Here is a 24,960-nt window from a genome sequence, read left to right as displayed (position 1 = left end):
GTATTGATAGTTCAAGCACACAAGTATCAAGGATGAGTTCTCCACCTAATCAATACTTTATTTTACATAGTGTCAATATTATTTACCTAAAAGGACAGTACCGGTTTTGACCTGTAAATACGTCATCTTCAGCTGTTGAAGATACTTAACGTTAAGATATATACATATGGTTCAGTTTTGGGGTTAAAGGGCTTTTATCCTGGCTCCATGATTTCTACATATTTCAAAAATTATATTTGTATATATTTGTATTTTTTAGAATAGTGGCATTCACAAACATGTTTTTCAGCATTGATCTGAGAATAAGCTATGTATCAGTAAACAGTTCACTGAACCTCTTATTCTAATGAACAAGACGTCCCCGCATATTTGCGGCCCAACAATGAACTTTGAAACATCTCATAAAACCGTTGGACATAGTGTTGGCATTTAATATAGATATTCAAACTTGACACCAGCATGTCAGTGATTCTTGAAAAACTCTAAGAGTTGTATCCAATTTCAACCTCAGCAAATATAATTTTTGAAATATGTAGAAATCATAGGGCCAGAGTAAAAGCCCTCTAACCCCCGAAACTGTACCATGTCTATATATTGTACCAGGAATTGTGGGTTTAGGGTATGAGAAGGATCTCAGGTAGTTGAAGTTGATTTTGGAGCCGGTACAGAGCAGGATAGAATCGCAGGGTGAATAATAGATGGTTATAACTGGTTCAATAGAAGGCAATTCGGTTTTAGGAAAGGTTATTCCACTGAAGCTCAACTTGTAGGATTCCAGCAAGATATAGCAGATATCTTGGATTCTGGAGGTCAAATGGACTGTATCGCGATTGACCTGTCTAAAGCATTTGATAGGGTGGATCATGGGAGACTACTGGCAAAAATGAGTGCAATTTGACTGGACAAAAGAGTGACTGAATGGGCTGCTATATTTCTAGAAAATAGATCTCAGAGAATTAGGGTAGGTGAAGCTTTATCTGACCCTGTAATAATTAAGAGGGGAATTCCTCAAGGCAGTATTATCGGACCTTTATGTTTTCTTATATATATAAATGATATGAGTAAAGGAGTGGAATCGGAGGTAAGGCTTTTTGCGGATGATGTTATTCTCTATAGAGTGATAAATAAGTTACAAGATTGTGAGCAACTGCAGCGTGACCTCGAAAATGTTGTGAGATGGACAGCAGGCAGTGGTATGATGATAAACGGGGTTAAAAGTCAGGTTGTGAGTTTCACAAATAGGAAAAGTCCTCTCAGTTTTAATTACTGCGTTGATGGGGTGAAAGTTTCTTTTTGGGGATCATTGTAAGTATCTAGGTGTTAATATAAGGAAAGATCTTCATTGGGGTAATCACATAAATGGGATTGTAAATAAAGGGTACAGATCTCTGCACATGGTTATGAGGGTGTTTAGGGGTTGTAGTAAGGATGTAAAGGAGAGGGCATATATGTCTCTGGTAAGACCCCAACTAGAGTATGGTTCCAGTGTATGGGACCCTCACCAGGATTACCTGATTCAAGAACTGGAAAAAATCCAAAAAAAAGCAGCTCGATTTGTTCTGGGTGATTTCCGACAAAAGAGTAGCGTTACAAAAATGTTGCAATGTTTGGGTTGGGAAGAATTGAGAGAAAGAAGAAGAGCTGCTTGACTAAGTGGTATGTATGTCTCAAATATTATTACAATATTATAAGTCCACCTGTTCAATACAATACAATATGATCCACTATTTCATATGGTCAAGAAAATTTTATACATAATATGTATTATGTATATGTATTATGTATTAAAAAAATTTTTGACCATATGAAATAGTGGATCATATTGTATTGTATTGAACAGGTGGACTTATAATATTGTAATAATATTTTTTTTTTTTTGCTAGGGGCTTTACGTCGCACCGACACAGATAGGTCTTATGGCGACGATGGGATAGGAAAGGCCTAGGAGTTGGAAGGAAGCGGCCGTGGCCTTAATTAAGATACAGCCCCAGCATTTGCCTGGTGTGAAAATGGGAAACCACGGAAAACCATTTTCAGGGCTGCCGATAGTGGGATTCGAACCTACTATCTCCCGGATGCAAGCTCACAGCCGCGCGCCTCTACGCGCACGGCCAACTCGCCCGGTGTAATAATATTTGAGACATACGTCAACTTCAATACGGAACCAAAATGAGAATAGTTACTTGTAAGTGGTATGTTCCGAGCTGTCAGCGGAGAGTTGGCGTGGAATGACATTAGTAGACGAATAAGTTTGAGTGGCGTTTATAAAAGTAGGAAAGATCACAATATGAAGATAAAGTTGAAATTCAAGAGGACAAACTGGGGCAAATATTCATTTATAGGAAGGGGAGTTAGGGATGGGAATAACTTACCAAGGGAGACGTTCAATAAATTTCCAATTTCTTTGAAATCATTTAGGAAAAGGCTAGGAAAGCAAAAGATAGGGAATCTGCCACCTGGGCGATTGCCCTCAATGCAGATCAGTATTGATTGATTGATTGATTGATTGACAAACAATTTATTAATAATGTTAAATGCTTCATCACCCTGCAATATCAATATAGGACTCAGATATTTTGTTGAAATCAAAATATGCTAACGTAAATCTTCTTGAATTCAGTTCGTGAAAATAAATAAATCTCACAGATCCTATAGTCCTTTGTGAAAACACGAAGTGTCAGTTCTTCACCTAAAGTCTTTCTAAGTATTAATTCATGAAATGAACACTCGCTTATAATTGAAAATTGAAATAAGAATTTAAATTTCTGTTGAAAGTTTCTCAGTTTGTTAGCCTTGAAATATAGAACACTTGAAAATCCTAGAGTTCTTCTATGTAATATGAATATTAAATTTTTAATAAAATAAATTTATTATTAAAGATGAACTTTTGAGAAATGGTGAAAAACTACGAAATATCGTCACACGCAACACTGAGTAAATCACTGTTCAAGATTGATAAGAAAAAGTCAGTCAGTTTGTGACTACTCACTTAATAAAGAAAATTTGGCTTACAAATGTTGATGGGAATCTGGAACATTCCGCGGGGTGCGGACGAAGACTCAAACTTGATGTTCCACGAAGAAACCACGTTGACGTCCTTCGATGGGTACAATAGATGAGATGATGTTGAAGGTAGCTGGATCTTGTAGAATTTCATCAAGATTTCCGCTGCTCGAGGAGGTGATTTTAGCACACGGAACGTTCATTTGGTGCAAGTAGTATTTACAGACACTATCATTCACTGTTAAACACAGTTCAGTTTGTATGTTAATTTTATGACATTTAATGAATGATCACAGTCCTTGCTGCATAAAACACTATTTTAAATCGTCACTGAGAACGTCCATAAATACACAGTTCAAACACTTGAAAAAGTTACGTGTAATATTTCTCATTCTCTGACCACAGTCTTTGAATCATTATCCTAGCAGATAACACTGACTTTCTGGTGGTGATAAAATTATATTACTTTAGAAAAAGTTCTTAATATTCACCAAGTTTATCACTGTAGTAAGTCATATCCTAATATGACATGTAAATAAAGAAACACAGTTCAAGGATGTACTGTATCAGAAAAATGAGTCTTAGAGTAGTTAGAGTTATTGTACATGACAGTTTCTGTTTATTGTGGTAATTTAATATTATGTGAAATTAATTAAGTCCACACGTCATGTTCTAGTTTGTGAATGTCCAATATTTAACTTCATACTACAATAATTTCACACGTGTTATACTCCGAAATGTCTGTGAATTATATCGTAGTCGCGGCACGATAAACTAGGTACGGTGCGACGTCTTTTACAAGTACGACGGCGATTGATTATCCCATAATTTCATCTCTGCGAAACGCGACGGAAAGTACTGCCTTCGAGACTGCACGGACATACTGTACGAGGGTCAGTCTCCCCTCTGTCTCACTCACACACACACACTGCGCTGCTCTGCACTGCACTGCTAGACTGTACTGCTGAACTGAACTGCTTGTTACCCTTGACCTAGTGGCATATATATCTGCGCCAGGAGGGGTGGTGTTCTAAGTCATGTGACCGTGAGTGCTCGATCTTCTTAAATTTTATATTGTTATAACTCAGAAACTACTGGACAGATTGCTATGAAATTTACAGGATTTTACTTTTATGATATCTGCTACAATTTAGCGTTGGTCCTGTTCAAATCGGTTGAGGCGTTAAAAAGTTCGCAAGAGAAAAATGCTTTTGATAAATATCTCTAGGGGAGGCAAGTTTCAAGCGGTCACCTGGTCAGTCGTGGAATCTGGTACGTACTGGAATGTTCCTTCGCTCAGCTGATCGCATGGCGGACGGAAATCGTATGCTGAAATAAAGTTTTTCAATTGATATGTGCCAGGACCTAGGCCTTCCTGGTACAATATCTTAACATTACTTATTTTTTTGAATAGTGGTATTCATGTTTTTTTAATGGCATTCTTGTTTAATTTTAATTTTAGTAGTATTTATTCTGTACAGTCGCTATTAAGCATGTTCTTCAACAGCTGAAGATGACCTATTTACAGGGTCAAAACCGGTACTGTCCTTTTATGTAAATAATATTGACACTATGTAAAATAATGTATTGATTAGGTGGAAAACTCATCCTTCATACTTGTGTACATACATTACTGGACTTAATTGTGATGAATAAACCTTGACCCACGGGCAAATATCTGCTTGCGGACTAACCAATCACAACTTAATTTATTTAGCTTATTCACTTAAATGCCCCAAGTACAGACCTAAATAAATTACTTCTGAGACATAAAAAGTATAAATAACGAAGCCCTATTAGAAGACGCTGCAAGCATACCTTGGCATAATGTCCATATTCTAGATAATACAGATGATAAAGCAAATTCAGTAGAGACAATACGCGATACTCAGCGAGATATCGAGGGACAGCTATTAGAGCTCTCTCTAGCGGATTGACCTGAGAACTACTGATTCGGTCATAAGAGCACGTGTATTTGTGCGTGAAGTTTTTGGTGTTATTTATGAGTTTTCAGAGAGTTGACATAATTAAATAGTAGCGTGTGCCATTCCTTGATATCTCCTCTCAACATAAGGGGAAAGGTATGTGCTGTGTTTGGCTGCAGTAACTATGAAGTAGAGAAGAATGCACGATCTTGCTTCAGTTTCCCTTGTGACAAGAAAATGTAAGTAATATTGTGTTTGCATATCTATTTTTCCAGTGACAAAGATTTTTATAGTACTTCATAATCTTCTGACGTGCTCGACCCATATTTTAATTGGCTTAAAATATAATACGAATATTTTATTGTATAGTGCAGCAGTTAACCTTTAAGACCAATGTGTTGTAGGTGTGATCTGTGGGTTTGATTTAATTCAAGAAAATACATATGCATATGAGTATAGCGGGTTGTGTTCCAAGATACCCCATTTGGAATGCCGTAATGCGTTGTCAAGCACTGAAGAAAATATGGGTGATTTAAGAAATGTACATATTTTGTTGAAACAATATGATGATGCTAATTTGCTTTACCCTAATATAATGGCATTATGGCAAGTATTGCTTATAGGGAAAGTTTGAATGTTTTTGAGGCTAAATTTATAGATTTTCTTTCTGTTAGTAGGCTTCAAGTTAAAAGGAAAATTGTCCAGCTCTTACATGTAAATTCACTGACTCATGTGTGTAAGGAATGTGCCGATATTTTTGTTGACAAGTGAACCCATGAAGTTTCCTGGTCCCATTTTAGTTAATTTTTTTGTGTTTTCCTAACCATATGTAAGTACATCTATATATATAAAATAAGAGTTTTGTCTGTACATTGCTCAGTATTTGAAAATAATGGTATTTCTGTATCAGTCATGACCACAGTAACCAGGAAATGCATTTTTTACTTTTCCGTAATTTCTCTCTGTCTATCTGCATGTATGTACACGCATCACTAGAAAACGGCCAGAGAGAATTTAATGAAAATTGGTATGCAAAGTCAGGGAATAAGTCGCTACAATCTAGGCTATAAATAATTTTATTCACACTAATAAAAATGGTAGTTTAGGGAAGGGCCTAAAATTTAATTTTCAAGTATTTATGTTTTTAGTAGTCCTATCTTCATAAAAATTGGTATGCAAAGTCGAGGAATATGTCGCTACAATCTAGCTTAAGAATAATTTTATTCACGCTGAGTGAAATGGTAGTTTAGAGGAAGGCCTAAAATTTAATTTTTAAATATTTACATTATTAGTTGTCCTATTTCATTGAAAATTGGTATGCAATGTCGGCGAATGAGCCACTACAATTTAAGATATAAGTAATTTTATTTACACTGAGTGAAATGGTAGTTTAGGGGAAGGCCAAATGTAATCCTCAAATATTTATATTATTAGTTGTCGTATCGAAAAATACTACATAACCAAAGTTATAGAGAATTACATTTCAGACCATTTATGTCTTATACATTTTTACCGTACCGGCTATGATAACACAGATATTCATGAATTTGTATTTTTGTTGCTAAGTCCATACCAACGCCGAGCCACAAGAAAATGGGTTAACAGAATTGTAATGAAAATCGGTATATAGAGTCGGGGAATAAGAAACTACAGTCTAAGCTATAAACAATTTTATTCATCCTGGATGAAATTGTAGTTTAGGGGAAGGTGCCTAAAATGTAATTTTTAAATACCAATATTATTGGTCCTATCAAAAAGTACTATATAAAAAAGTTATACAGAATACAATTTCCGATCATTTATCTTTTATTCAGTTTTACCATACCGAGTATGATAAGAGTGGTATTTCAGAGTCGGAAGAAAAGAAATGTGAAGGACTATAATATCGAAAGTGCATAACATTGATCAACAATAACATTACATTGACAATTGTTTATTGTGATGTTCTTTGTCTCTTATGCTGCCTCTTAACTCCGATAGATGGGATTACTGCTGCGTACCGAGTATAACAGCCTGACTGGATATTGGCGGGAAATAGCCGGGGAGTTAGAAAACTTTCTTCTTTAGCAAGTCATTCCTCTGGTTCATACATTTTCTGATACAGCTGGTACGTAACACACTGGATCATGATAGTATTTCAGATATTCGATCCCTACTCTGATGCGCTGTTTTGAATGAGCAGTGTGCATACTTAAGGCAGAGCCTCGCTTAGTGGTGGTGGTGGTGGTGGTGGTGGTGGTGGTGGTAGTAGTAGTAGTAGTAGTAGTAGTAGTAGTAGTATGATGGCCTGGTCAAGAATAACAATTAAGGCCTTTTCCAAATTATAGCACCACAATATTCACTAACTCAATATTCAACTCTGAAAAGGGCCGTTTCTTAAAAAAAGCTTCTTTCTCTTCACTTTTATTAAATTCTACATTCAATTTATTCCAAACTAGCAGTGAAGAGGGGGTTTCTCTTCTGGCTTGGAGGAAAAATTTGCCTTCAAGTCAGATAGATATTTCCGCCACCAGTGTAGTAAATATTTTCCAACTCATCGGGTACTCCTAGGAAACATAATATTAATTGGGCATAGTTTTTGCCCTGGGAGTCTCCACTATTCGACCTTCTCTCCGCCAGTGAAAGCTGAAGAGTGTTCGCGGATCACGGCTGTCTGCGGTTTGGTCATTCCAGGTCTGGAACTTTGGACTGTTAGATAGGCAGTGTAGTCCTGTTCGTTAAAAGTGAGAAAGTGTGTGGTGTTTCATTTGAACGAGTATTTCATAATATGAAAGCATTGCTTTTAATCGCGCCATTCCTATTGACGTCAGTTCAGAAAACCACTAAGACAGTTTTTCTGAGGATGTAAAAAGGCATTATAATGAAAATATCCCAAGCTGATTGTGACTGATGGTATGAAATTGGGTCTACCATTACAGTGAAAATTCCCTCAGTCTTCATTTGAGAAAAGATGTTTGGTGACCTCCCGTCGCGTTTCTAGGGTAGCGTTAAGAGCTATACAATTTAAGATAATCTTGCTCACATGTACACTACCCAACCTAGAATTATGTATACAATGTAGAATCCCGTAGCGAAGCACGGGTACATCAGCTAGTTAAATATATGTTATGCATAGAACACAGGATATTGCGTACTTTGGTAGGGAGGTGCGATCCGAAAAATCGGATCACATGCAAGGATAAAATACACTGAGGAAGAGGGAGAGGTAGAGAAGACTCAATAATAGAAGACCAGTACAACACAACAATTGTTTCTTTATTGTTGATTTTGTCAGAATATCAGTTACATATACACTCACATTCAAGAAACATGCTCAAATGTTGATACAAACAACTTTTTTGCTCAAAATTCTGTACTTCTATCACACTTCTGTAGAGTTCTTCAAAGAAACTGCCTAAGGCATAATACCACCACTGTTTTCCTAGTATGAATGGTAGGCCTTGAAACATTTTGGGTGCAGGCCTACATCACATTTGTCGCACATGAATTTTGCTTTACCTGAACACTGGCAACATTCGTTTTCCATGCTCACGGAAATAATCCAGTGGTTCCTTCCGTCGAAGCGACTATCTATGTTGGGATCACACGGTTGTTTACCTCTTCTAGAAACAGTTCCATGCGTCTTCAGCAAACTAACGAATACATCCCTTCGATACTTCAGGAGACTTTGTGATTTATCATCATCTGGCAAGACTTTACGCATTATCAGCCATGCATTGACAATACAAACGTCCAGTAAGTAAACAAAGATTGGCCAGTACCATTTTTTTTGACGTATTCTGGTTCTGTATGTCGCCACTAACTGATCCATTAGATCTACACCCCCCATTCCTTTATTATAGGAGCCAAAAAGTGTAGGCTGCTTGATTGTCATCTTTCCTTTCTTTTCCTTGAACCATCTAGAGCAGGTTCCGTCTCTATTTTCACCGTGGTTTGTTGCTATGGTAACAACATTGTTATCCTTCCACCTGACAGCAAGTATTTCACTCGAAAAGCGGAAATCGCTGGATCCACGTGGCAGTTTCTTCATTTCTCCTGTGTTGATGAGAGGGCATTTCTCAGTACGGCCTTCTCAAATAGTTCCCGTTGCACAGTAACCTTCATCAGACAGGTGTTTGAGCAATTTTATTGACATGTGTGTGGGTACATCTGAAGATTTTATTAGTGATATAACTGTATCACCACCTAAGCCAAACTCATCATTTTCTTCCTTCCGTGTATAAATTTTGAAGGACACCATATAACCAGATGAAGAACAAAGTGCCCAGTTCTTGAATCCAAATCTTATTGATTTACCTCTTATATATTGCTTAGCATAATGTTTCCCATAGTATGGAATCATACTTTCGTCTATAGACAAGTGCTCTTCAAGTCCACCATGGCTGCTGAAATTTTCGTTCAGTATATCGATGATAGGTCTCAGCTTGTACAGACGATCGTTCGGGTCAATGTTGTCATTATCATTGAAATGCAGGTAGTGCAAAATACTTTTAAATCTATTACAGCGGATGCTGTTGGCTAAAAGCTTGGGAACATCTTCATCTGCTGACCAGTACATCCTTCTGTTGGGATATTTAGCATACCCTGATAAAAGCAGGCCTCCTATCAGCACCCAAAATTCCGACTCTGTTAGGCCAAGAATAAAATTTTTCTGAGCTGCATATTTATTGCTTTCTTCTACAATTTTATGTACCAAGTTCTTTGAAAAAAACAACTGAAAAAAACTGCAATGGTGTTTGGCATGTTTCTGCAGTCTTGGACACAGGTATTGGTTCGCACTGAGTTTTCAAGACAGGATGAGGATCTGATTTCCTCCACGTAAAATTTTGTTTTTCCCTCACAGGAACACGTTTCATCTTTCGCGGGAGTCTACCATTTTCATCTGTTTCAGATACCTGAACAACTTTTGAACCAGACGCGATAGGTTCTGGTGTAAATCCAAGAGAATTTTCGGTTTCTTCAAAGTCGGTGTCATTAGTCTGTATTTCACACAAGCTAATCATCATCCTCCAACCAAGGTGGTTAAGGTTACCCTCATGTTAGTCATCAGTTTTATCATTGTCAGTGTCTGTCTCCCTACCCGCTGCTGGAACTGCAGTGTATATTACATTCTCAGTGTCATCACTGTCTTCCTCGTCCTCTTCCTCAAGCATTTCAATTATCTTGGCCACAGGGAGGCTGAAACAAAATGAGAAACAAATATTGTACTCATTATGTTGAGATCAGAAACATCCTACAACGATTACAACATTTAGTTGGTATTGTATAAGGAGAACAATGTAAGACTGCTTTGCATGTGATCCGATTTTTCGGATCCACGAAAATAAATCACGTTATTTCCAAAACATATGAATGTACTTGTCTGAAATACATATCAAACAAAAGCATGGATTCTCAACAATACTCCTACAACAAATAAAAGATCAGATATGTTATAAATAAGTGACATTTTTGCAAAATACTTACCACATGCTGTGAACAGTGCTCCTCTGAGACACCATCTTGTCTTTTAATGAATACTGTATCAGTCTGGCCAACTGCACGCACTAACTAATGGTACTGACTTGTTCAGAAGGAATTACTGAACAGATATGAAAGTGGAAAGAAGAGAAAATCACATAATTACGAAATTTAAAGCCTGAAATACCAAGATCCGATTTTTCGGATCATATGCACTTATGGGTTATGATGACAATGCTTTTAAATGAGAAAAAAGAAAAATCTAGCCGTGAAAATTCAGGCAGGAATTTGAAAGCTAAAAAAGTAATGCATACATGAAAGATCAAGCCCTTTCACAGCAGTCCATTCCACATCTTGATTTTATGTCTAATTTCAGTCTTTAAATAATAACCTGTTAAATAATTGAGTACCTCCGTGGAATAACGTTGGATGTGACATTTTGGTCTGAAGTGAGGTTACAATGAAATAATGTTGGTTGTTACTCCCTCCATAAGATAGTAAGTAGTCTAAGCGAAATTTCCTTTTAAAACACACTTTATTTTGATCGCAAAAGTTGGCTTCCCTGGAAGAACGTTGGATGTTATGCAAGATGGCGGATGCATCCTGTTGTAAGCTGTCGCCATCAGCTCCTAAAAACATGAATAACTCAAGAAAACGTAAGCTGAATTTCAATAAATGGAAAGACAATACTAGGAAGATTGCAAGGAACAGTGGGAAAGAGTATTCCTATTGGAAAGGAAAGGTTGTCCAAGAGAAAAGGCCTTTATTTGAGGTAAGTGGAAAAACGTTGGATGTTACTGTTGTTGAATGTTATATGAATATATTGCAGGTATATTGGCTATAAACAATTTTTGTATATTTAGCCACTTCATTTTTTATTTATACTGGTTTCTAAATGATTTAAAGAGAAATTTAGTAGTAATAGACTAATTTTGAGGTTAAGGCAATCTTGTAAATGGGTAAAATACAGCATTAATAAGTAACATGAAAATATTTTACTGACAAGTAATATTTTAAACTTTCAAGAATGGTAGGGTTTATTAGTTAATCACTTTCTCCTGTCCTTGTAGGATCAAATTTGCTCCAGCAAGTGCTCCAGGCCTGGATGCAAATTTATGGATGTATATAAGAAGATGCAAGAGTTCGACAACTTCTACAATAAAGATGACAATGACCAGACTGTATTCCTGAGTGACCATATGAGTATAAGTGAACCCACTAGGAGGAGACCTGGGAAGTCAGATGCAACATCAAGTCGTAAGGCGTCGTTTTCTTATTACGTGAAAGTGGGCGGTGAGTTAATGCAAGTGTGCCAAAAAACATTTTGTGACACGTATCAGATATCTTTTAGAAGGTACAAATTTTACAAAGTAAATTGAAAATATAGACAGAACACTAGAGGACCAACGTGGCCGTCATCATAATAGACCACATGGAACACCAAACACAACAAAAGATAAAATTGGGGAATTCATTAACAGACTTCCACGCCAGCCTAGTCACTACAGCCGAAAGAAAACTGCAATTGAATATTTAGATCACAAGCTGAATGTTTCAAAATTAGCAGAAATGTTTAAAGGAGACTTCTCTGCTATAGATGCTGGTAAGCACATATTCAAAGATATTTTTCGTTCTGAATTCAAACTCAAATTTGGACTACCGAGAAGCGACACATGCAGAGTATGTGACGAACTCTTTGTTAAGCTTCAAGCAGCAGAAAATGAAAAAGCGAGGCAGGAGATACAAGTTGAAAGTGACCTCCACCATGCAAGGGTAGATATTGCATATGCGTACCTCAAATCTGACATTGAAAAATCAAAGACAAACCCCCAGTTATGTTGTGTTATGTAAGGATATGCAGCAAGTGTTGTTTTGTCCAGATCTTAGGCACAGCAGTGTTTTCTATCTGCGGCAACTCTCTTGTTATAACCTTGCTATTCATGACATGGGAAGAAACCAAGCAACAATGCATCTTTGGCATGAGTGTATTTCCAGGAGAGGTTCTGTAGAAGTCGCCTCATGTATGTATCATTAGATTACAAATAATTTCTCAAAACTACCACTTTCTGAAGAAAGAAGTCTTATTGTATGGTCTGATCGGTGTGTTGGGCAAAATAATAATTGGAAATTAATAGGCCTGTATCAGTTTTTTGTTAATTCAGGATTCTTTTCTAGAGTTGAACGAAAGTTTTTATGTTCTAGCCATAGTTTTCTTCCCTGTGATAGGGATTTTGCCCTAATTGCCCTAATTGTGTTATGGTTCCAGAAGAATAGAAATACGTCATTGCACATGCTGGTGTTAATAGATCTTTTGAAGTCGTAGAAATGGAACAGAATGATTTTAAAGATTTTTCGTCTGTTGATAGAAACATAAAAAGGGATCCGAACCTTAAAATTACCCAGAATGTGTGGCTTCAGATCTCCAGTGATGACCCACACACCATCAGGGTTAGAAAGAGCGACAATGTTCTTCAACCATGGTCACAGCATGTGATAACCAAATTTGGAAAGGGAAAAAGTTACCACCTCTCGCAGAAAACTTCCCGCCAGTCTATAAAGCTCCTCTTCCTATTACTTCAGACAAAAAGCGTGACCTTTTGAACATGTGTCCCCCTTTGGAACCGAAATACAGAGACTTCCATTACTCCTTGCCTGCATCAGATGCACCAAAACAGAGTCAACAAGGCATATGCGAATGAGAAGACAAACATTCTTGTAACGCATACTCATTTGTTGCTAAATTCTGTACATTGTAAATATTCCATTGTTATGTTTTAATAAATTTAGTAAGACAGTGTGAAAATGAGTGGTTGAGGAATGCTTAAGATGCATGTTATGTTACATCCAACGTTCTTCCACACTCAAATTTATATAGGCTATAATAGGACTGTTTATAACATCCAACTTTCTTCCACTGTAAAGCTGGAAAAATAGCATTTATTTAATACATTAAAATGGAGAAAATATAATATGTCATGAAAATGTACTGTCTGGCTTGCAATTAACATTGTATTAATATTTTCATCAACATATTTTATGTTTTCGTACCCTAAGATTGTTTTTTTCGTCTCCTGAAAAATTGTCCAAGTGTTACATCCAACGTTATTCCACGGAGGTACTCAATTCTTCATTCATTTATTCAGAATTGCTTTAGCAACTTTGAAGTTAGTAACACTTTCTTTCTAGACGTAATTTATTTATCCATTTCCGTACGTACATTTCCATTGATATTTGAATTTAGCGCGAATTTTCCGGTCAAGCCACTAGGAGCGCCACTTGCGACTTGTCTCCCATTTTAACAAGGCTAAATCCAGAAGTGTCGCGTATTGTCTCTACTGTATTTGGATAAAGTGGAGTTCTCAAACAAACAACTGGTAGCTCTTCTCAATAAACACGCGCCAAAACGCAGTGCTCGCATAATGCCCTGCGGTTCCATGGATTACTCAGGAAATATGCGACTTAATGACAGAGAGAGACAAAGCTTTCAGAAAATCTAAAACTAGCCAAGTACAAAACAATTTTGATCTGTACAAGACCCTTCATAACAGGACCACACAGGCCGTAAGGAATGCTAAAATAAGACACTCACAGAACATTTTGCTAACCCGGAACACAACAACAATCTGGAAAACCGTTAAAAAAATGGGCATAGGTGGAAATAAAATACATACTGCTGACATTAAACTACCACTGGATGATTTAAACCAATACTTTACTGCAAGACCCGTTAACATCGACAAAGAACAGACGATTAAAAAAATTCTACACAATGGCAATACTAACAATGGAGGAGAACAATTATATTTTTTATTTGTAACTCCTGCAGAAGTGAGACAAATTGCACAAGCAATAAAGACAACTGCGACAGGATGTGACGAGATTGTTCCACAGTTACTGTTAAAAACTCTAGAAGTAATCCCACCAACTCTAACCCATATCATTAATACCTCACTGAAAACCGGCATATTTCCTTCCCTTTGGAAACGTGCAATTGTTCGCCCACTCCCAAAGACCAACAATCCCGTGGAACCCAAAGACTTTCGATCCATTTTCATTTTACCATTTCTGTCCAAAATTTTGGAGAAAATAGTTCAAAGACAAATAACCACATATTTAAATAACTATATACTTCTTGACAAATACCACTCTGGTTTTAGAAGCAATTATAGCACAACTACTGCACTACTTAAAGTTACAAACAACATAGGAGTAGCTTTGGATAAGGGAGAAACTGTTTTAACTCTCCTAGACCTTAGTAAGGCCTTCGACAGCTTTGACGCGAACATACTAATGGTAAAATTACGTGCTCTTAAGTTCTCACATCCTGGATGCATTTCTATCTCTCTGATCGCTGGCAGTGTGTATCAACAGGTGAAAATTCCTCTTCATGGCAATCTGTAGAGACTGGAAGTGCTAGCGCCACTCCTATTTTCGATCTTCATTTCAGGACTAACACAAGTAATTAAACATTGTCAATATCATGTGCACGCAGACGACTTACAAATATATACACATGCAAATCGTCATGACTTACCGACTGCAATAAATAATGTGAATGATGACTTAGAAAGAATATGTAAGTGGACGGATGACCATGCACTAAAAATCAATGCCCCAAAATCGCAGTGTATTCTTTTAGCTATCCAAAAAAAACATGCACGCCTCACAGACGTGCATACCCACTCAGTAACATTAAGAGGCACTCGGTTACAATTCAAAGACAGTTAAAATGTTAGGGATGATAATGGTTAGCTGGAACGATCATGTAATAGGTATATGTCAGCGAGTGTTTTATTCCTTACATTCCCTCACGAAACTCGGAGATTCACTCCCGCAAAATGTAAGAAAACTGCTTATCCAAAGTACGGTAATGCCAATATTCAAGTACTGTGACGTAGTATACAGTAACCTGAATGCCTCATTTTCCATCAAGCTCCAAAAGACACATAACGTGTGTGTTCGATTTACCGTATTTCAGATATACCAAGGTTTAACCATATTTCTCCCACATTTGATAGACTTTCATGGCTACGCTTAAGAGAGCGACAAAATTTACACACTGTTACCCTGTTACATTGAATACTGAACCTTAACACTCCTGAATACCTTGCCACACAAATCCATTACCTAGCATCACCTTCTAGTATTCCTACCAGATCATCATCCAGCTCAGTACTAAGCATTCCCATTCACTGCTCAACCAGCTACAGTAGATCATTTGTAGTCGCCGCCAGCCGAATTTGGAATTCCCTACCTGCTGAAATTAGGAGCATGTCAAACCATCTCCGCTTTAAGAAACTCTGTCAAACTTGGTTAATAAATAATAATTATAATTCATAACATAGTAAGATAGAGATAGAAAGGGTGAAAGCAACTTTCCTTAAAAGAGCCCTATGCGTATCTAAATACACACCCTCTAGACTTGTGTATGAACTGACCCGAGAACCTTTCTTCATTGAGGACTTGCGACATACAATGACTCTACAATCAACAAAGGCATATCAAGAGCTCTTACATGAATTAAAATTAAAGAAGATAAAAATTTGGAGTGATTTCTATATAACGGATGCAATGACAGCAGTCAATTGGTGTCAGAGTTGTTTCGACCTCAGACATACAGTGACCCGTGCAGCTGTCCATTGCTTCCATCATAAGGCATGTGTTGTACCTAGATTTCACGATCCGAACCACGACTGTGTATGTCGATGGTGTGAGATGATCTGTGGTCATTAACACGCACTGGAGTGCCCGAAGAGACCGTGTTCTCTGACAAAACTTTGTAGTGGTTAAGTTTATACCCCTGCACATTGTGCGCTTTTCTGTGTAAATAAATACCATAGCAGGATTAGATCATAACTACGTTATTAGGTTAATTAAAACATTTAATTGATATCTTAAGATATTAAATTGTAGATAATTTATTTAGTGTATATTTAACTCTTCATGTAGGTGTATGTATTGCCAGACAGAATAGTAGACTTCATAGCCTGAGTCCCGCCATATAAAACAAGACAATAAATAAATTTAAAAAATTAAAACATACATGAATAGAGGAGAGTGGAAGAGGCTTGTCAATAGTATCCGGGAAAGTGGAACTGTAGACAGATGATGATGATGATGATGATGATGATGATGATGATGATGATGAAACCAATAGCAGTGTCTGAACTTGTAGGTACCATATTAGATTTATATCTGATTTTGAGACTGATAATTGAGCAGTTAAAGGATATGGATGAAAAGAGAAAGAGACTACAAAAGCCATATCTTCCAACCATGACCTATATTAACATTCCATTTCAAAATAGGAAAATATATGGATTACTCTTCAGAATCATAAAGTGGTACATAAAAGTTTGTCTATGGCATATTGTGCTGACTAAATTTGATATGTTGATATCCTGTGTGACTTACGACGTATCCTACCTACCAACTTAGCCAACTTAGATTAATGATTTGTACAAAAAGAAAGAAAAGAAATAAACATATCTCAATTTATATTTCTAATACACAGAATAACCTTTCTGTTGTTAAATTTATTATTATTGTTGTTATGTTCTTGAACTTCATGTCAATTTAATTGTTTGCAGAAGTCTGCTTTTCTATAATGTTCTCCCTTGCAGCAGAATAACTGTATGCCTACATGTGGAAGGGCATGCGGAAACATGAAGACCAAGATGCAGTACACCTTACTACACCAATGCCAATGGAAGAATGATGAGATACAAGGTACCATTAGCACATGAGAGGATAAACAAGACCATTTAACCAAGTCACATACTGAAGAAGACACAGGAATAGAGAGACCATTACTAGTACCAAAGAAACAGAACCAAACAGTCTTTGAGCAGGAGAATGGAGAGCCTGGCTGTATGTATGGCATGTACATCCTTTGGTGAAGAAGGAAGACCTGACAGCTCACATAAATCAATGTGGTATCACAGGGAAAACAGAATGTGAACAACTCGAATCAGCTAGATTCAACAAAGCCTACAGAATTGGCATTCCTTTTGACACGAAAGAATTGACAGAAAAATATGATGCTTGGCCAAAGGGTATCATAGTATGACGTCATATTTTTTGGAGATGGAGAGGGGTAGGAAGTAGAGCATAACACAAAGAACGACAATGATACAGTAAAGCTCTTAACATGGAATGTAGAAGGACTGACAACGGTGTCAAAGAGAAATACATTTTCAACCACTTTGACAAACAGTGCTGGTATTAACAGAGACTTTTATAATGAAAGACTGGGGGATTATATGCAGTACACGGACCTGCCACTACAAGAACTACAGGCAGACCATCTGGAGGAGTATCATGTTTATTAAAACCAAAGCTCTGCCCATCTGAAGTTGTACATAAAACAGTGAACATGGCTGCCTAGTAACAGGTTTATACCTTCAACTGGTGCTTAAGGAAGAGGACATAAGCGAGGGTTTAAATACGTCTCATCCAAACGACTTTAGTGATAACAACAGGTAATATGAACTGTTGTACAGATATTAAAAATTGTAAGGATGAAACAATGCTCGGGTATTTACAGGGTGGAGTGATGCTTATAAACAAACGGCATGAGGAAACGTATATTTGTCACAACAGAAGCAGTACGATAGATCTTGTATTTTCGAACCTGTAATGCGAACGGTATGCACAACAAGAAATATTAAAGAAGATTGAGACGAAACATCTACAAATAGCTACCAACTTCCAGATGGACAATAAACATACCTACCCTCCCAGAATAATTACCCGGGGGAGGATATTAAACATGGAACTGATTTTAACTGAAGAAGATCTAATATACATAGAATAACCTTTCCAGAGACATTCATCGCGAAAATCGGGTTACTCACTTTCAGTACATACTCCAACCAAAAGACACAAGGTCTACCAAGCATGCTAACAGAAGAGAAAATTCGGATAGCACCCAACTATTTACCACATATGAGGTGCAAGATGTGATTGAAAAACTGAAAAGTAATAAAACTTGTGGGCCTGATAATATATACTGTACAACGAACATATCAAAAGTGCGGCCCCAGGTTTAGTGGACATTTGGACGATGCTATTCAATGGGTCCCTTAGGTAGAGGTGCATCCCAGACATATGGGGGATCTCTAACCTTAAATTGCTGTATAAAGGAAAGGGTAATCTAAGTAATCCTGAAGCATACAGAGGCATAGCTTTAGAGTGAATTATCCTAAAAACAATTTACCAAACTGATAGGGACTAACACAGAAACTTATGATAGTAGTAGATGAGCACGTCCCAGACAAGCAATTTGGCTTCAGGGAGGGTCGTTCCACACTACATGCAGTTGAATGTCTGCTGAAAGATATTCAAGAGGCCCTTAGGCTTAAGAAGGGAAAGTGATCAAAATATTTGTAGATTACTCAAAAGCATTTGACTGAATTAACAGAATGATACTCATAGGAAAACTACTCAATTAATAATTAACTAATTAATACAGATATATTGGCCAAAAATAGAGTACAATTAAGCAACTCAATCTCTACATCCACAGGAATTGAGCAAACGATAGGTGTTCTCCTTTTTACAGTTGTATCAAGGTAAAGATGTAGATAATTTGGTTCTGGAACATGAAGAGGCTGTTGATGCTGATGAAATGGGAAACCCAATTTTGAGGTCAGAATTTGACAGAGCTGTGAGTGACTTAAATAGGAACAAGGCACCTGGAATTGATGACATTCCCTCTGAACTACTGACTGCTTAGGAGAAACCAGCATGGCAAGGTTATTTCATTTAGTGTGCAAGATGTATGAGACAGGAGAAGTCCCATCCGATTATCGGCAGAATGTTGTTACACCTATTCCCAAGAAAGCCGGTGCTGACAGGTGTGAAAACTACCGCACCATTAGTTTAGTATCTAATGCCTGCAAAATTTTAACACGTATTATTTACAGAAGAATGGAAAAACAAGTTGAAGCTGAGTTGGGAGAAGATCAATTTGGCTTCAGAAGAAATGTAGGAACACGTGAAGCAATCCTGACTTTACGTCTGATCTTAGAGGATCGAATCAAGAAGGACAAGCCCACGTACATGGCATTCGTAGATCTAGAAAAGGCATTCGATAATGTTGATTGGACCAAGCTATTTATGATTCTGAAGATGATAGGGATCAGATACCGAGAACAAAGTATTATCTACAATCTGTATAAAAATCAGTCTGCAGTGATAAGAATCGAGGGCTTTGACAAAAGAAGCAGCAATCCAGAAAGGAGTGAGGCAAGGCTGCAGTTTGTCCCCTCTCCTTTTCAATGTTTACATAGAACAGGCAGTAAAGGAAATCAAAGAGAAATTTGGAAAGGGAATCACAGTCCAAGGAGAGGAAATCAAAACCTTGAGATTTGCCGATGATATTGTTATTTTATCTGAGACTGCAGAAGATCTCGAGAAGTTGCTGAATGATATGGATGAAGTCTTGGGTAAGGAGTACAAGATGAAAATAAATAAGTCCAAAACAAAAGTAATGGAGTGCAGTCGAACGAAGGCAGGTGATGTAGGAAATATTAGATTGGGAAATGAAGTCTTAAAGGAAGTAGATGAATATTGTTACTTGGGCAGTAAAATAACAGACGATGGCAGAAGTAAGGAGGACATAAAATGCAGACTAGCACAAGCAAGGAAGAGCTTTCTTAAGAAAAGAAATTTGCTCACTTCAAACATTGGTATAGGAATTAGAAAGATGTTTTTGAAGACTTTCGTGTGGAGCGTGGCATTGTATGGAAGTGAAACATGGACGATAACTAGCTCAGAAAGAAAGAGAATAGAAGCTTTTGAAATGTGGTGTTACAGAAGAATGCTGAAGGTGAGATGGATAGATCGAATTACGAATGAAGGAATACTAAATCGAATTGGTGACAGGAGATCGATTTGGCTAAATTTGACGAGAAGAAGAGATAGAATGATAGGACACATCTTGAGACACCCAGGAGTTGTTCAGTTGGTTTTTGAAGGAAGTGTAGGTGGTAAGAACGGTAGGGGTAGACCAAGGTATGAATATGACAAGCAGATTAGAGCAGATGTAGGATGCAATAGTTATGTAGAAATGAAAAGGTTAGCACAGGATAGGGTGGCATGGAGGGCTGCATCAAACCAGTCTATGGACTGATGACTCAAACAGCAACATTGCTCTTCAATATGGAATGATATAAAATTCATTACCTATGATTACACATGTTTGTGAAATGAATAACTGGTTCAATAGAAGGCAGTTTGAGTTTAGCAAAGGTTATTCACTGAAGCTCAACTTGTAGGATTCCAGGAATATATAGCAGATATCTTGGATTCAGGAGGTCAATTGGACTGTATTGCGATTGATCTATCTAAGGCATTTGATAAGGTAGATCATGGGAGACTACTGGCAAAAATGAGGGCTATTGGACTAGACAAAAGAGTGACTGAATGGGTGGCTATATTTCTAGAAAATAGAACTCAGAATCAGAGTACGCAAAGCTTTATCTGACACAGTTATAATTAAGAGTAGAATTCCTCAAGGCGGTATTATTGGACCTTTATGTTATCTTATATATATCAATGATATGTGTAAAGAAGTGGAATCAGAGATAACGCTTTTTGTGGACGATGTTATTCTGTATAGAGTAATAAATAAGTTACAAGATTGTGAGCAACTGCAAAATGACCTTGATAATCTGGAAAAAAATCCAAAGAAAAGTAGCTTGATTTGTTCTTGGTGATTTCCGACAAAAGGGTAGCGTTACGAAAATGTTGCAAAGTTTGGGCTGGGAAGACTTGGAAGAAAGGAGACGAGCTGCTCGACTTGTGGTATGTCACTAAGTTTACAAAAGGAGTATTTCATTACCCCACCTATTCAATACAAATTAATTCCACGGTTATGCGGTTAAATGAACATAGAAATTACCAGATTTAAAGGGACATGTTTCGCCCTCCTTTTATTTGGCATCATCAGCCTATTTAATCTTAAAACAAGCTTTGGTTTGAGGATATTATTGCTTATAAAACAGGTAAACAGGTCTGTACCTTTAAAAGTGGTAAGGAATGGTAAAGACCCAGTACATTATAACAGGGAAGTAAAGAGACTAAGGACTAAGGTTGGAAAGAAAGAGAGAAATAATATAATATAATATAATATAATATAATATAATATAATATAATATAATATAATATAATATAATATAATATAATATATATTCAAACCAAAGCTTGTTTTAAAATTAAATAGGCTGATGATGCCCAATAAAAGAAGGGCAAAACATGTCCCTTTAAATCTGGTAATTTCTATGTTCATTTATCCACATAACCGTGGAATTAATCTGTACTGAATAGGTGGGGTAATGAAATACTCCTTTTGTAAATTTAGTGAGATAACTGTTTTCAATATGGAACAATGATGAGAGTAATGGTTTGTAATATGTGATACGTTCCGAGCTGTTAGTGGAGAGATGGCGTGGAATGACACTGGTTTGAGTGGTGTCTTTAAAAGTAGGAAAGATCACAATTAGAAGATAAAGTTGGAATTCTAGAGGACAAATTGGGGCAAATATTCATTTATAGGAAGGGGAGTTAGGAACTGGAATAACTTACCAAGGGGGATGTTCAATAATTTTCCAATTTCTTTGTAATCTTTTAAGAAAAGGCTAGGAAAACAACAGATAGGGAATCTGCCACCTGGGCGACTGCCCTAAATACAAATCTGTAGTGACTGATTGATTGACCTCGTAACAGGATACGCAGTGCGTAGTTTTCACAACAAGATATGTAGGGCAGTTCAAAACCGACTGAAGAATGTACTATATGTTCTCTTTGTAGGGAAATATGTGATTGGTACCATGTGGAAAAATGCAAGAAACATATCCTTGACTCAATCCTGTAATGCCCAATTGTGAAATGACTGGCCTGGTGCAGGTCTTTTGAGTTGATGCCCTATAGGCGAATAAGGATAAGGCCCTATCTGAGATGAATTATAATGTTGAAGACAACACAAACACCCGGCCCCCAAGCCAAAAGAGTTAACCAATTAACTTTAAATTCCCGACTCGGTCGGGAAGAGAACCCAGGACCCCTTGGACCAAAAACCAGTATGCTTTATATTTAGACATGAAGCCGGACCACTCAGATTATATCTCTCTCTAAACCAAAATAACTGGTTCCGATTAACATGTAGAATATAACGAATTCAAAACATATGTACAATATTGATGATAATACAACTTTTTGGGTACAAGTATAGGGTCAACCTGAAATTGAAAACCCGAAAGGAGTTCCATCACATTTTACACTGTAAAGTAATGGTAACAAGCTTTTTTCTAAAATTGAAAACCATAAAGTCCGCCTCTGTGGTGTAATGTTTAGTGGAATTACCTGCCACCCCCTGATGCCCACGTTCAATTTCCAGCTCTGCCAGGAAATTTGAAAAGTGGTACAAGGGCAGGAATGGGGTCCACTCAGCCTCGGGAGGTCAACTGAGTAGAGGGGGGTTCGATTTCCATCTCAGCCATCCTCAAAGTTGTTTTCCATGATTTCCCACTTCTCCTCCAGGCAAATGCCGGGATGATACCTAACGTAAGGCCACGGCTGCTTCCTTCCTCTTCCTTGTCTACCCCTTCCGATCTTCCCATCCCCCAAAGGCCCCTGTTCAGCATAGCAGCAAGGCCGCCTGAGCAAGGTACTGGTCCTCCACTCCAGTTTAATCCCTACAACCCAAAGTCTCATGTTCCAGAACACTGCCCTTGAGGTGGTCGAGGTGGGATCGCTCGCAGAGTCCGACGGAAAAGCAAAACCTGGAGGGTAAACGGATTAAGAAAGCCATAAAATGTCACATCAGTTGGTACCAGTCGTCAAGAACCTACTTACGTCCCAGTGACAAATGAACATTAAACAGCTGTTCCTGCACTGGTAAGGGTTATACTTTTTAAGTAATTGGTTGATTTATGATATATTATATTGAACCTTAAATTGTATAGGTAAAATGGATCAGCGAGAACAATATAATTGAATTAGCCTGTAAATGTGAATTAAAGTAAATACATCTACGGTATACTGGCACTAAGTTATGCAGGCACTAGTGCAACTCAGTTTCATTCGTATTTATGCCGTGCAATGATTAATTTACTTTAATGAAATCAATTATACAATTGATTTATTCGTTTCAGCAAGGATCTAAATACCGATATATTCTAATAATTTTCTAAACGGAACTACTATCTATGGGGCTCGACTAGGTGGGGGTGTTCTACAAAGTGATTATGCCTACTATAGAAATACCGCTACCGGTATACGAAAACTGTTGGTTTCCCTTTAGCTGAGATAAGAACACATACTCATTAACTTACGGCAGCTGAGATGAGGCAATATATTTGCTAATTCTGGTATTATACATTATCCCAAAGAAAGCTGAGAAACAAATGTTTCAGTCCGCACTGGCGTTAATCGCGAAAACATGCTGCACGTGGAGCGAACTGAAAAAAGCGGTGTTTAATCTATATATAATAATATTTCTTCTTCCACGTTCATCTTTAAAAAAGGAGTGTTACGGACTGTTCAGGTGATAAACCTACAACTTTCTACAAGAAGCCCAGACTAACTTGAAAAATCGATTTCTAATTTGAGAAACATACCATGATCCACAATTTACTGTCCTTCTAGGCATTAATCATGCCCGTAGACAACCATTTAGCTTGTCAATCCTGAAGACAGAAATGTCATTACCATGTTTGTAGGTTGAAATTTGGTTGTCAATCAACAATTACAGTCTCGGTTTTCTATTGGCTATCGAGCTCAGCAATAGCGTGAGCGATCTCTAAATATCGATTTACGGCATAAGTCTGGGCGTTGCCTACGAGATATCTCGTTGGCAACGGTCCGGGAGTATATGGAAGAAAGATTCAACACAGGTCTTGAAAAGGTATACCGGTACTAAAATGGCTGCATCCTAATATATGCCATGAATAAAATCTACATTTACCTTAGGCTTAAAGTACATAGGAGTAACGAACATGAAATATAATCCCTTTAACCGAAATAAAGGAAGGAAATGTCAATAGAAAATGCTATGAACATCTGAGTTACCTTAACTATGTAGCCTAACTTGTATACGTTAAATGTACGGTATCACACCTCTACAACGAGTTTAACTCACTTTCTGTTTATTCTCATGTAAAATGTCAGGGTACTTAAGATTACGTGTTATATCATAATTCTTCTACGTGGATATCAGATTTGTATTGCACCTATATGAGCCACGGCTCAGGTGCCATTTACGAAATATAAGAATAGAAGTTTCCCATGACATCGATTGGTACCTAAAGGAAGTTATAAATCAACCAGGCTTACCCATAGTGTGGAAGAAATACGGTTCCCGACATACAAGAAACGCTTAAATGATGGGGCGATCTAATTGTCTTTCAGAGACTTCTATCCAACTTCTGTTTTTGAGTATAAAACGGGCTTAGTGATACAGAAACTCGTGCCTTTACTGGCACAGGTGCACACAACGCCTGTGCCACTTTTAACACCGTGCCAAGGCACCGGTGCCGCGGCACTACCAGTACCTATGGCTCGGAATGGC

At 37.4% G+C, this 24,960-nt stretch overlaps 1 protein-coding gene across 1 annotated transcript in view; it reads right to left on the bottom strand.

Annotated features, from left to right (window-relative positions):
* The window catches only part of LOC136879866 (tubulin polyglutamylase ttll6), a 651,223-nt gene extending 627,104 nt beyond the window's left edge, over positions 1 to 24,119 (bottom strand). Inside the window, exon 1 of the mRNA XM_067153263.2 lies at positions 24,011 to 24,119. The gene's annotated coding sequence lies outside the window, so the exon portion shown is untranslated. The remainder of the gene's footprint in view (positions 1 to 24,010) is intronic.
* Between the last annotated feature and the right edge of the window lie 841 nt (positions 24,120 to 24,960).

Source organism: Anabrus simplex, chromosome 1 (genome assembly GCF_040414725.1).
Source record: "Anabrus simplex isolate iqAnaSimp1 chromosome 1, ASM4041472v1, whole genome shotgun sequence".
Lineage (NCBI taxonomy): Eukaryota > Metazoa > Arthropoda > Insecta > Orthoptera > Tettigoniidae > Anabrus > Anabrus simplex.
Note: the sequence above shows the minus strand (reverse complement) of the source record. Positions and strands in the feature narration are given on the sequence as shown.